At 36.9% G+C, this 15384-nt stretch overlaps 1 long non-coding RNA gene across 1 annotated transcript in view; it reads left to right on the top strand.

The window, feature by feature from the left end:
* Positions 1-4771: 4771 nt before the first annotated feature.
* The window catches only part of LOC115292740, a 56292-nt gene continuing 45679 nt past the window's right edge, over positions 4772-15384 (top strand). Inside the window, exon 1 of the long non-coding RNA XR_003909112.1 lies at positions 4772-4828. This is a non-coding gene — a long non-coding RNA (uncharacterized LOC115292740). The remainder of the gene's footprint in view (positions 4829-15384) is intronic.

Here is a 15384-nt window from a genome sequence, read left to right as displayed (position 1 = left end):
TCTTTCTCTGACTGACTTGTTTCACTCAGCATAATACCCTCCAGTTCCATCCATGCTGCTGCAAATGGCATGATTTCATTCTTTCTCATTGTCAAGTAGTATCCTACTGTATATATAAACGACATCTTCTGTATCCAATCATCAGTGGATGGACATTTGGGCTCTTTCCATGATTTGGCTATTGTTGAAAGCACTGCTATGCACATTGGGGTGGATGTGCCCCTATGCATCAGCACTCCTGTATCCTTTGGATAAATTCCTAGTAGTGCTATTGGTGGGTCATAGGGGAGTTCTATTTTTAATTCTTTGAGGAAGATCCACAGTGTTTTTTAGAGTGGCTGCAGCAGTTTGCATTCCCACCAACAGTGCAGGAGGGTTCCCTTTCTCCACATCCTCTCCAATGTCTGTTGTTTCCTGAGTTGTTAATTTTAGCTACTCTGACTGGTGTGAGGTGACATCTCAGTGGGCTTTTGGTTTGTATTTCCCTGATGATGAGCATTGTTGAGCATTGTTTCATGTGTCTGTTGGCCATCTGGATGTCTTCTTTGGAAAAGTGTCTAGTCATGTCTTGTGCCCATTTCTTCACTGGATTATTTGTTTTTGGGGTGTGGTGTTTGGTAAGTTCTTTATAGATTTTGGATACTAGCCCTTTATCTGATATGTTGTTTGCAAATATCTTCTCCCATTCCATCGGTTACGTTTTAGTTTAGTTGATTATTTCCTTTGCAGTGCAGAAGCTTTTTATCTTGATGAGGTCCCAATAGTTCATTTTTGCTTTTAATACCCTTGCCTTCTGAGACCTGTCAAGCAAGAAATTGCTGCAGCTGAGGTCAAAGAAGTTGTTGCCTCTTTTCTCCTCTAGGGTCTTGATGGTTTCCTGTCTCACATTTCATTCATTTTGAGTTTATTTTTGTGTAAGAAAAAGTCTAATTTCATTCTTCTGCATCTTGCTGTCCAGTTCTCCCAGGACCATTTGCTAAAGAGGCTTAGATACTCTTTCCTGCTTTGTCAAAGATTAGTTGGCCATACATTTGTGGGTCCAATTGTGGTTCTCTTTTCTATTCCATTGGTCTATGCATCTTTTTTTGTGCCAACACCATACTGTCTTAATTACAGCTTTCTAATATAAATATATTTATAAATATATAAATAATAAAGGTAATAATATAATCATATAATTATAATGTAATATTAATCACATATAAAATATAATTTGGGCTTAAGAGGCAATTATATTGGATAATTAAATGCTTTTATTTATTTATTTAAAAAGATTTTAAATGCTTATTCATTTTTGAGAGAGAGAGAAGGAGACACAGAATCTGAAGCAGGCTCCAGGCTCTGAGCTGTTAGCAGAACCTCAATGTGGGGTTCAAACTCACTAACCATGAGATCATTACCTGAGTCAAAATCGGAAGCTCAACCAATTGAACCACCGAGGTGCCCCTTAAATACCTTTAAAATTATGTTAGGGTGATGTTATGTCCAGTTTTTTAATTTGGAATTAATATTATAGGAATTTCAAATGTGTTACTTAATACACATTGATCTAAATAGGAAAATTAAAGACAATACTTTGGATTCTTTATATGTATATATTAGGAGATATTTAAAGTGTTTTGGATTTCAACAATGATTCTACTCTAATGTGGAAAAATAGAAAATATTTCCCAAATAATTAGATAAAAAATACACTCATGATATATCTAGATATTTTAAAAGGTCTGAGGGCTTTCGAGAAATTATTCCCACATTTTTTCTTTTTCTTAAATTAAAATTTTTAATTTTTTATTAAGTACATAAAGAATATATGATACATTCACATTACAAAAAATTTGAAACATACAGACCAAGCAGAAGCCCCTAAGGTAGCATTTCTTCTCTGAGAGAGGGGATTTAGCTGACGAACGCTTGCCATCCTCTTGCTTCCAGTCCCTTCTGCCAACCACCTGATGCCAGGGTCACTTTTATTGTAATAGTGTGATGGTCAGTAACGGTTTTTTTGTTGGTAGCTTTTTGAATTTCTTATAACCTGAATGAAGTAATTAAGTCTGTATAAGTTGATTCTGAAAGATGAAAAGTAACAAATAGGGTTTATATTATCATGACTGTAAATATTGTTCACTGCAGAGATAAACAATGTTATATATTTCCTTCTCTACTGTTTCAGTGTCACAACAGTGGGGACAGAATATTACAGTTGAATTCTACCTATTCTAGTCTACCAATTGCTCAAAATCATGCAATATTTAAAAATATTAGCATCAGACCTTTTCTTATGGAATCCTGTTTTGCCTTTTCTTCTTGGTGTTTCTATTTGCCTTTATCTCACTCTTTTTCACTGCTGTGTGTGAGAGTCTATGACAAAGATGCATTATAATTTATTTCATGTTCCCATTTTGCTGAACATTTAAGTTGTTTTCATTTTTTTCCCACTATGTATAATGCTTTAATAAACGTTTTGCCCATGCAGCCTTTGTACATACAAAGTTGTATAGGATAAAATTCTAGAAGTAGAACCTCTGGGTTAAAGGAAAGTAGATTTTTTAAATGTTTGTTTATTTTTGAGGGGGGGTGGCACAGAGAGGGAGGGAGATTCAGAATCTGAAACAAGCTCCAGGCTTGAACTATCAGCACAAAGCCCCACATGGGACTGAAACTCACAAACCATGACCTAAACCCAAACCCAGAGTCAGATGCTTAACCGACTGAGCCACCCAGGCACCCAGGACAGTACATTTCAATGGCTACTACTAGTAGCCTTCAGGAAGATGCTGCTATCTACATTCCACTAACATTATACAGAAAGGTATATTTCTGTACTGTGTTTCTAGGACTCTTATTAATCATGTTGATTTTTGCCAATCTGATTAGTTTAACATATCTCACTGCTGTTTTAATTTGTTTTTCTTGATTATTATTAAAGTAAAGTATCTTTTCATAAGTTTAATGGCACTTGGCATTTCCTCTCCAGTGTGCCGGTGGTGGTGTTGGTGGTCTTCTTTTTATGTTTAGGATTGTTAATTCTTTTTTTTTGTTGCACAGGTTGGAAAGGTACATTCTCCCCATATATCAAATTTCTTTCAACTTTGCAGTATCTTCTGCAAAGTGTTAATTTTCAGGTGGTAAAAAACCAGTCTTTTTCCTCTATATGTTTTGTATCCTGTTTTGCTTAAGATAGGCCTTCCTAGCCTAAGGAAACATTCATGTGTTTCTGTATGTTTGCAAATACTTGTATAGAATTCTTTTTACATTTAGCTCTTTAACCCACTGACAATGTTTTGTTTGTATACAGCAAGGTTAATTTCCTTCATTCTGTATGTATGTAGGGCAATTTGTGTACAAATTTTCCAGCTCATGAGTAGGAAGGAGACGTGATAATATATCCTCTCCCCTGTGCCTTTTTAGTTATGTTTCCCCGCTCCTTATTCTCTCTTACCACTGAGGAAACACTGGTCAGCATGACCCGTTTCAATGGGCCTTTCTAAGGTTATGAGCAGTCCCAGCACCTACTCCATACCCGTTTCTTTCTCTCTCTATGGAAGACATTATTGGGCTCACCTGTGTCCAGTTCTGTCCTGGGTACATAGAAAACTGTACTTACCAGGTCCCATGTAGATAGTTGGGGCTGTGTAACTGTTTCTGGCCAATAACTTCTGAGTGGAAGTGGCAAATAATTTATATGTCACCTCAGGGTGAGGTGTAAAGCCCTGCTTGGCCTAGCAGCTTTTTTTCTGAGTCCTACATCACGCTGGTGGGGCCATGTGGAAGCAGTCTGCGTGTAGTGAGGCCCTATAAGGAGGACAGATGCTCTAATGACTTGCTCAACTTAACGCTGGACATGTAAGTGAGACACGAACTCGTATGTGTTGAGCCACAAAATATTTGGGCTTGTTTGTTATGACATCAGAAGGCAAATCAGTTAAGAATGACAACATTTTTCCCCCTTACAACCTTGATTCTGCTCTTTTTTATTTTTTGAAAGCTGACAGTTTGAAACATTGGTACTTTACCATTTGAAACAAATCATTTGCAAAAACCTTGCAACTGATTTGAGAAACACTGATATCATTTATTCATTACTTAGGTATATTTCTTGAATACATACCCAGCAGCAGGCTTTGTGAATAAAATGAGAATACGAGAGAGATCTGGCCTTTGGAGGTTGGCTGTAATATCAGAACAGTGCAGGGGGGCACCTGGCTGGCTTAGTCAGTAGCATGTGCAGCTCTTGATCTCAGGGTCATGAGTTCAAGCCCCATACTGGGTCTAGAGCTTACTTTAAAAAAAAAAGTGTATGGAAGAGTCTGTAGGAGACTGTTAAGGGGATGGTTAAGGAGTTAGGTGCCCTAAGGTAGAATCCTGGCTCTGCCTCTCATTAGCTGAGTAAACTTAGGCAATTTAATTAACCTTTTACTACCTCATTTTCTCATCAGGAAAATTAAGAGTAAATGAGTTAATTCATATAGAATATTTAGCACAGGATTTGACAAACAATAAGCACTTAGTAAATATTAGTTATTATCAGCATTGGGACCATGGGCCGGGAATATACCCAGGTGCCTTGGGGTACATAAAGCTTACCCTCAGAATATGGAACCAATACCACTGCATTATACCCCCAACCTAGCAGTTTGCCTCATGCCTCAGCATGGTGTACTTACCGTCAGAAAACTAGCAGAAAAGTCCTAAGGCAATAAGAAGTAGGGATTATGAAAAGCACCTTGTGTTGTCACCCCTCTATTTTTAATGTTTAATTTTTCATGTTCCAGGGCATCTGACTTAACTGAAGATAATGATCTATTTTTAGATGGCCTATAAAAGAGCGGTAAGTCTAGTTTATGGGTTCTGAAATTCTCAGTTTAAGAATATGTTATAAGAGGGGCACCTGGCTGGCTCAGTCAGAAGAGCATGTGATTCTTGGTCTCAGGGTCATGAGTTTGAGCCCCCATGTTGGATGTAGATGTTACTTAAATAAAACAAACAGCAAACAAAGAACATATTATAAGGACTGTGTGTTTAGCTTATGGATACATACTGCGTATGTAAACATATACTTGCAATTATGGAGATGCACATACATCTAAATGTGGCACTCCCTATGGAGGTGTTAGATTTGTTTTCAACCCTGAACATAACATTTATCTGTTACCCAAGATCACAGAACTAGTCAGTAGCAGAGACAAAAAATCATGAAATCAGCAAATGCTCTTTCCATCACACCCTGTTTTATAGAAGAAATAGTCACCTTTGACTTAGTAGAGCTGCAGTCAACACGGAAAAGATAGTAATATATAACACTTGCACACATTTTTATTGCTAGACTGTATAACCTTATCTTCAACGGAGGTTTCAATATTTTTGCTGTAAATACACTCCACTTCCTTTGTACACCATGATAGCTAAATTATTAATAAACACAGTAGAAGGCAAGGTCTTTGGTAGAACCATAGATCTAATATTAGGTCAATTACAGAATCCCTCTCCTTTCCTCCTATAAAAAAAGCTGCTGTACATTTGTATTATTATATCCCCTTCTAAACCACCAGTCAAATTCCTAAAGGAAAGGGAAACTAATATTTATTGTGATACTAACATTTATGTTAGGAACTGTGGAACAGTCTTCACATAAACACAGACTTTCAACAAATACACAGTTCATGTAAATATACACGTTATGCATAATTTTATTTCAGTTTTACAGGACACATACACAAAATAGCCCACAGAAAAGTGGAAAAAACCTACAACCTTTTCATCATCTTTATTCTGGTTGAACTGAACATTGTCAACAGAATCACTGAACTATGACATGTTGCCTTTATAGCCATAAAACCTCAAGATTTGTATGTGTGTTTTATGTGTGTTGATTACAATCAATATGAGATTGTTGTCAAAATATGTGAACTACGATTAGCAAATTTTAGAAAAATTTCCATGATTTTATTACCACTGATTGAGAAGACCACTCATAGAGAAAATCACTGTCAATACTTTTAGGTGTATGCCCTTCAAGTTTTCTCTGTGTATGCATATGCTTTGTGAATATATTTTCATATCCCAAGTATACTCTACATTATCTTTGTTAAAGATACATATTTTCCCTTGTGCCATACTATGTATTGTAATTAATGTACCAAATATCATGTTGTTGGTTAATTAAGATGTTTCTAATTTGCCACTGTCTTCATTAATCCCAGTGCAATGGTTGAATCAAATCCTCTAGAGCAGATACTAGGACTATCCAAGGGTCAAGTATGTAGCTCTGTGCTTGGTGTTCATCCTATGGTAACTTTATCCCTCTCTTCTGTAAGCACAGTGACATCAAAGGAACATGAATGTGGGAATTGAATCAATCTCAATTCTAGTTACCAGTTAGAATAATTGCTATCCATGGGATAGAGAAAGTTGGATTTAAATCTCAACTTTAATTACTGTATCAAAACCATTTTGAGATACTCTAAAATGGGGAACTGGACTAAGATGAGGTACAACAGGTCAACTTATTATGAGTTACATGAGAAATGTAACATATATTTCAGGTCTTTATTTGGAACTATTGAATCTACATCTTCAGAGCAAGACTTGGGAATCTGCATTTTCAGAAATGCTCCGAGTACTTCCAATGCATTGCAGCCCGCAAAAACAGGCCATCTCTCAAGGCTTCTCCTTGGCTTGAGCTACTTCATCCTTTCCCCTCCTTGTCTCCCGGGGGCCCATGCAGTTTTCCCCACATACAGGCAGTTTGTGTGTAATAACACAAGGAAAACTGGGCGATTCAGTTATTTAAAAAACAAAAGTTCTTGAATCATTTTTAAAAAATGCGTTTAAACCAAGATAATAAAATAATAGCACTTCTGCTGCTTCTTATTGACTTACCTATTGTTTAATTTATTAAAATATTGGTTTAAAAATTCCATTTTATTCTTTTCCAAAGCCTGATTAAAATTTTTCTTGGTGTTTTAACAGATCCCATCTGGCAAATGGCAAGTGGGCTGTCTAAGTAATAATTGAAGAGTCCAAAGTCATGTGCAGTTCTGAAAAATCTATGATTTTATTTCAGATAGTCTTATAGATGCTAGAAAAATATACATACTGTTGGCAGGTCCAACACTCTAACTCTATGGGGAATATGCTAACATAAAAGGTTTATTGAAATTCAGCTCTTTCAGGGAGAGTAAAACATAATATACTGATTCAAAGGTACAGTCATCCAATAATAACTTAGCACACACAGTTCATCTAAGATCTGTTTTCAGCTGGTTTTGAATATCAATTCAATGAGGCTAATATAGAAGGCTTAGAAAGCATATGTAGTGTTTTCATTTTTCATCCTTAAATAAGTGCTGATAAAATATTTCTAACTCACCTGTTTCATATTAATCTTTACATCTTCCATGTAAAAGAAATAAAACCAGTGAATCTGAGTAGTTTTTAAAAGTAAATAGTAATAGGATTTAGTTTTTCTTTATAACTACAGTAAAATGAAGATTATATCTATTAATAGTTAAAGGACAAAAGAGAAAATAAGGATTTTGAGACCTAAAAATATATCTTCTTAAGGGGAAATGTTTATTATTTCAATTTATCAATTAAGACATGTTTAACCATGAGATTCTAATAAAAATATGAGCCTTTCATTCAGAGATCATATTACTATGATATTATCTATATCATACTACTATGATGTGATAACATTTTCAGGGGCTACTCACAATGAAAATGAATTAATGCTTTTTATCAACTATCAGCCCTATAATGGGTGATTATAAGTGCTCAATATTCTCTTCTGCACTCCGACTCTAATTTATATCATCTGATGCACTAAACCATTTGGCCCAGAATCAGCAATATGCTGAAACCAAACCATTAAGGTGCTGAGTTGTTTTCTGCATTGCACTTTACTTAAAATGTAGGATCCCAGAACTGAAGCACCAAAGGTTACTATTACTGAGAGTCATTTATCTATCGCTTCAATAACAAAGCTAGTATTAAACATAAAGCCATTCACAATACTGTTCAGCAAAGAAAGTATCATTAAAATAACTCCAGGGCTCCAATTTAAGTTCACATTACAAAAAGAAACCTTGAATTGGAATTGTCTTTATAGCCTCAATTTACTATTTGAAGAGTTGGAGTGGAGAGTTACAATTTAATTCTTTCTCCATGGGGAGAGGGAAGACTGAAATTAAAAAGCTATAGGCCAAAGGTCCTTCTCCTTTTGTGAGGGGAAATGATTTTTAATTCCCCCAAAGCTCAGAGATCTTTGTTAGTGAACAGAGTGGAGAGGAACCATGCTAGCTTTGCTCCTTCCTCCCAGAATCCTGTGGGGTATGAACGAATTAGCCTAGTTGTGAAGTGTAATCATATACTCTGATTTATAATTATTTGTGTGTTTTTCTTCTCCATGAGACTATAAATCTCCTATGGGAGTGAGCATGTATTTTTGGTGTTTCTGTGAAAAGGATCTTGAAACTCAGACAGCCTTATTGCAATGAGAATGACCTTAATGGATTTGACATTGCAAAGATGGGCCTGAGAGTTAGACTGTAGAAATGAATTTCATGAAATTAAAACTGCTAAAGTACATACTTCAGTGGCGGGGTGGGGGGGGGAAATGATGTTCTCACATTTGGGGCAGTCAAAGTCAGAGTGTTAAAAATAAAAAATTTCTAGTAAGGTTGTGGATTATCTCTCATAGTTTCATTAGGTGGAGTAGAGCTAAAGAGAATGTCAAACAGACTGTCTGCTGTTCTCTTTGAAGCTCTGTGGATAGTACAAGCTAAATGCCTGTATTGTCTCACTGTGCTCCCACGTTCAGTAAAGTCAGCTGGATATGAAAGTATCATAAGAGTGGAATTTGCAAGGGGAAAGAGGTGGACATCAAGGAGAGGTTGCATTTATGTTAGTTGATGCTACTGAAAATAAAGAAAGCACTTGAGAAATGGTCAGAGTAAGTTCTAGTTCTGCAGAGCCAAGAGATCAGTGCCAGAGGTAAGTATAAGAATACACCTTCTCAGGGGCTCCTGGGTGGCTCCGTTGGTTAAGCGTCCAACTCTTGAACTCAGGTCTTGGTCTCAGGTCTTGACTTCAAGTGCCATGTTGGGCTCTGGGGTAGGCATAAAGCCTACTTAAAAAAAAAAAGAAAGAATACACTTTCACAGACATCCCAGGAACCTTGGGGGATGACTTGAGACTTGAACAGCATGTCTGGATTACAATGGTCATGGAGACCTTAGTTGAAACTGGGTTACATAAATGGATCAGAGTGCTTGGCCTATTCCTTGGGTGTTAGAGTACACTAACTGCCTTGAAAAATGGTCCCCAACTCTTAGTGATATAACAATAGAAGTTTGTTTCTTGCTTCCATAATAGTCTAATATGAATCTATAGTGTAAGCTATGGTTTTTAAATATAAAGTCATTCATCACGCTTCTCAGTAATGAAGCCCTCTTGAAATAACTCCTAGGCTCCATCTTACACTCACATAACAAAGAGAACCATTGGATTGGAACTGGAGGAGGTGCTCTGCTCCAGGCAGTGGATCAGAGTCTTCCAGAAGATTCTCAGATATGGGGTAAAGGAGAATAAGACACCTGTTTTTAACCGTCATGGCTTGAAAGTACCACTCATCGCTTTGCTCACAATCACTTAAAAAACTCTTCCTAGGTGCAGTGGGAGTTAAATTAGTAGATGAGGCACAAGGGAGAAAAACATTTCAAGCAAACTTTGCTCTTCAGGGGGAAGAATTTGATGCTTTGGAGGGAACTGAAGAAGGCGAATGTGGCTGTCACTCAGAGAGCAAGGGAGAAGGAGGCATGAAGATTAGAGAAGCAGAGAGAGGGTCCTGCAGAGGTTCACAAACCACACTGAGGGTCTTGGTGTTTATCTCAAGAGCAATGGAAACCCAGTGAAGGGTTTTGAGCAGGGGAAGTGACATGATCAAATTTTCAGTTAGAAAGATCATTTTGGCAGACAGATTTGAAGTGTTCACAGTGGAAGTACGTAGATTAATTAAAGGACTAGTGCAGTCCTCCATGGATATCTACACTTAAACAACTGCCACATCTATGTGTGAGCGTGTTCTTGCCACTGTCCCTTAAAACTCAAGATACAGTTAAGACCTTCCCACACTGACTTCAAATTTGCTTTTTTTGGCATGGCAAAATCTCCTTGTGGTGAGGACACATTTAGGACTCCAAATCTAACTCATAAGAAGGTATTTTGCAGTTACAGCCTCTTTCACCATTATAATTTAAGATTGATAACATGCAAGCAGTCAGTCTTATAGAGGGCATCTAGATAACTGGATAATAAAAAATTCAAAGATTGTATAAATAGATCATTGAATACAATAAATATTTATGGTGCCCATGAGTGAAAGGAGAAAGTGTATAAGAAATCATAAGTGAAACAAGAGGCAATTCTAGAGTTTTTTGTTTGGGAGAAGGAGTGGTACTTTTCATACTGGGGTCTGGCAATCTAATTGAGTATTTTTATTTTTTCATTCACGTAACAGTCCAAGACTGTCATTCCAGGGTTGGTATGAGGTGACCCGTCAGAGTCAGGGATACTTGTTCCTGCCTTGTCGATTGTCTGTCCCCAATATTTTGACCTTAGTTAGGTTTATGATGGTTTCCTAGCAAGCAGAAAGAAGAAATGGGAAAGTGAAGATCAAGCCTGTTTCTTTTAAGTGTACAACCTGCAAGTTGTGCTCATATCCCATTAGGCAGAATCTAGGCACATAGCCAAGGGATGCTGAAAAATATAGTTATTCCTAGTGAAGGAAGAACAAATATTAGGGACAGACAGCATCCTCATCCACAGAGCTGGAGGGAAAATGAGACTACATCAGTAGAGGTTACTGTCTGTTGGGAGGAAAAAAGACATTAAACAAACAATTGTACAAGCACATATTTAGTTATAGCTGTATTATATAATTACTATGATCATAAGTTAAAAGCACAGGTGCTGTTAGGATCACTATGTAATCTCCTGGAGAGGCAGGGATGGGAGTGAGAGTCCATGGAACACTTTTCTGAGGAAATAGAGCACATGAACACTTTTCTAATTCCAAGACCATGAAAGATGAAGAACAAGGCAAGGGAAGAGCATCTCCCAGCAAAGGTAATCGAAGTTACATGGTACATTCTAGAGACTATAGCTCAGCTAGAACTGAGGGAGAAGAAAGGGCTCCCCAGGAGACCAGAAGTAGTTGGAGGAAAAGGAGAGTGGCTGGAGATGAGTGTGAGGAAGAAATTCAGTGAGGGGTTTTATTAGAGGAGTAAATGATGACATTTACCTTTTAAAAACATTATCTCAGCTGCAAAGTGAGAAAGGTATGGGATGGTCCAGGACCAGAGGCAGAGAGACTAGGCAGCAGTAAATCAAGGGGAAATGGAAATAAGCGGAAAGAGATCTGCGGTACTCAGCAAAAGCCTCACAAGGGTGACTTCTGAGTTCTTGTGTGTCTGAAATAGTCTGCCCTCATAAGTGAATGCTGGTTTGACTTGGTTCAAAATTTTAGACTACAAATCATTTTTTTTCACACTATATAAAGACACTATTGTTTTCTAACAATCTGTGTTGCCAATGTGAAATCTGATTCCAACCCATCCATGTTCCTTTGTAGGATGTTTTGGGTATAAAAGCTTTTAGAATAATCTTGTTTTTCTGAGAATTCTAAAATTTCACCAGTATTTATGTTGGAATTAAAAAATAATTTGTCTTCATTTGTCCTGATTTCTCCACGGCCAGTAGTACTTATCGTGTGAAGCCTCTTGACTTTCCTCAGCCCTGGGAAATTGTATTTTTCTTCTAAAAAAATTATTCTTCTCTATTTCCTCTTTATAGAACTCTGTTGATGACTGCTAGAACTTTTTAGTTTTCCAAAATATCCTGCCACTCTATAGCATTTGAGATTGCCATGAACTTTTAGGCTAAGAAACTTTGCTTTTGATCTTTTAATTCACTGTTTTGATCTTAGATTGAGTCTATATTCCATATTTATTCCACCTATTGGACTTTTAATTTCAGAGACACACTTTTCTCATTCATAAAATAAAGGTTTTTGTTTTTTAAAAATCAACTTTATAGAGATACGATGTACATACAACAAAATAGTCATATTTTAAGTAGTTAGATGGGTTTTGACAAACATATATATTTACGTGTATAGAATATGTACTACTCCAATTGAGTATAGAACATTTCAATCACTTCCAAGTTTCCTTGTGCCATGGTGCAGTCAACACTCCCCCATTCTCCTCATATCCGGCGACCATTTATCTGCAATTTATCAATATAGGTTTGTTTTTCATGTTCCAGAACTTTACATAAACAGAATCATATACTATATAGTCTTTTATTTCTAAAATCTTTTTTTTTTAATGAGAGGGAAGGAGGGAGGGAGGGAGAGAGACTGGAAGGGAGGGAGAGGACAGGAGAGGAGGATGGGGAGTGGGAGAGGGAGAGAAAGAATCTTAAGCAGGAACTGCCTGATGCAGAACTTGATCTCACAACTGTGAGATCAGGACCTGAACTGAAATCACGAGTGGGACCATTAACCAATTGAGCCACCCAGGCGTGCCTCTAGCCTTTTTTTTGGCTAATCATAACGTCTGTGCGATTCACCCATATTGTTACATACAGCAGTCGTTTGTTCGTTTTTATTTCTGGGTAGTATTCCATCACATGGATATGTTGCAATTTCTTTATCACCTTATCAGTTGATGGGCATTCGGTTATTTCCTGTTTGAGGTTATTATGAATGAAGCTACTATGAATATTTACTTGCAAGTCTTTGTGTGAATATATGCTTTTATGTCACTTAGGTAAATACCAAGAAGTGAAATTGCTAGGTTGTATGATAAATACATGTTTAACTTTATAAGAATTTGCCAAATGGTACTTTAAAGTAGCTCTATGATTTTGCATTCATACCAGCAATGTATGAGAATTACATTTGCTCTATGTCCTCATCAACATTTATTATTTTCAGGCTTTTAAAAGTTTTACCCATAGGCATGTATTTCATTATGGTTTAAACATGCATTTCCCTAATGTGTAATGATGTCATGCATCTTTCTCTGTGCTTTGTGGACATTCAGATGTCTTCCTTGGGATACCTGTTCAAACTGTTTTGCCTATTTTTAAATTGAGTCATTTGTCTTTTTATTGATTTGTAAAGATTCTGGTTATAAGACCTTTATATATGTTGCAGATAGCTTTTCCCTGACTGTGGCTTAACTATTTTATTTTCTTATTTTTTAGTGCTTTTTAAAAAGTACTATTTTTTTGAAGAATAGAAAATTTAGTTTTCATGAAATAGTTATAATTTTTTTCTTCTATGGTTGGTGCTTTTTGTGTGTGATGCAAGGAATTATTCAAGGTTCTTTTTCTCTCCCCAATTGGAAACATCACTTCAGAAAATATGTTGAAAAGACTATTCTTTCCCTATTGAATTACTTTGACACCTTTGTAACAATGGAAATGACCATATATGTTTAGGTCTATTTCTGGACTTCCAATTTTGTTTTGTTAATCTTTACATCTATCTTTATGCCAATATCATACTTATGCTTTATAGTAAGTCTTGGAATCAGGTAGTGTCTGTCCTGCAATTTTATTTTTCAAAATAGTTGTAAGTTGTGATTATTCTTGGTCTTTTGCATTTCCATGTAAGTTTAGAGTCAGTATATCAGTTTATGCAAAAAAAAAATCTGCTAAAATTTTGACTGAGAAAACATTAAACCTGTAAATAATTTTGAGGAGAATTTACATCATAACAGTATTTAGTCTCACAAGCCATGAACATTGTATATCTCTCCATTGATTTAGGATTTTTCTAATTTCTCTTTGCAGTGTTTCATAGTTTTCAAAATAGAAGTCTTACATATACTTCACTAAGTATATTTTTGTGTCTTGATGCTAACTTAAATGATGTTATTTAAGTTTCGTTTCCTTATTTGTTGCTAATACATATAAATGCAAGTGAATTCTGTATATTGACTTTGCATATATTCCATCATGGCCATAAGTGGAAACTATCTGCCTCTGATAGCTTGAACATGGTCACAAATTCTTTGCTATTCCTCCCAATGAGAAGTGGACTCTTAATCTCTACCTTTGAATCTGGCATGGCCTAACTTATGCTTGACCATTAGAATGTGGGCAGAATGATAGTTTGGGATTTCCAAAGAAATTCTAGGTCCTACAGCTCTTTCACTGGGGTTTATTGGAACGTCTGCTCTGGGGAGGCCAGCCGTCCTGTAAGAAGTTTTACTACTCTGAAGCTGTCATGTTAAGAGGCAACTTGTAGGTGTTCTGTTTGACAATTCCGGCTAAGTCCATTTCTCAAGCCACCCCCAGCAGGCATGTGAATAGATCTGTCTTGAAAACTCTAGCCCAGTTTGTCCATCAGCTGCGTATAATTAAGTGACCTCAGCTGATGACACAAGGAACAGAAAAGTCACCCACTGACACTTGCCCAATTTCCTGACTCACAAAATGGCGAAATATAGTAAAATGCTTATATTTAGCCACAGGATGGTAGTTTGTTATGGCATTAGATATCTAGAACATTTGCTAAGGATGTATTTTAACTTATAAGATTTCTTATTTGTTTGAAAGGTAATTTTCCTTAAGTTGATTTTTGGTCATTGTTTTCCCAAATGTTTAGTGATTGTCAGTGCTCTTTGAGGACTGGGCAGAACATGTGACTGGGCAGTCTGTGAATAGCTTGATTTTGTTGTTGTTGTTGTTAAGTTCATTTATTTATTATGAGATACAGAGAGAGCAAGAGTGAGTGAGCATGTGCATGAGCATGGGTGGAGCAGAGAGAGAGAGAGAGAGAGAGAAAGAGAATCCTAAGCAGGCTCAGCACGGACGTGGGGCTCAATCTCATGAACTGTGAGATCATGACCCGAGCCGAAATCACCATTCAGATGCTTCAGTGATTTATTCCTCCGCGCGCCCCTGTGAATGGCTTGATTCTGGATGTGAGGGCAGGGCTCCCTCTCACTTTTTGGCAGCTTAAGTTATCTGGCATTCTTCACTGCTTTTCTGGCCCCAGTTAGAAAACCCACCTTCTAGATCAACATCTAAAAATTCTGTACTGGAGACAAGTGCCTGATTTATCTATTCCCCTTCTTTTTCTTTCTTTCTCTCTTGCCAGTGTGGGGGTTTGGAGTTACTTCACTGCCTTTCTTCTTTCTCCAGCTCTAACTCTCACTGCACACTGTTTGCTGTTGGTGCTGGTGGTCCAGGGGCAAACGGCAGTAGCCACTTTTTCCCACTTTCAGGGGAAAAGGAAGAGCTGACTCGTACAGCTTTCCAAACACCATAATTTAATGAACCACTTAGACAGTTGTGTGGAAGCTACTT

Source organism: Suricata suricatta, chromosome 5, assembly GCF_006229205.1.
Source record: "Suricata suricatta isolate VVHF042 chromosome 5, meerkat_22Aug2017_6uvM2_HiC, whole genome shotgun sequence".
In the NCBI taxonomy this organism is placed as follows: domain Eukaryota; kingdom Metazoa; phylum Chordata; class Mammalia; order Carnivora; family Herpestidae; genus Suricata; species Suricata suricatta.
The sequence above is the reverse complement of the archived record's forward strand: the minus strand, read 5'-3'. Positions and strand labels throughout refer to the sequence as shown.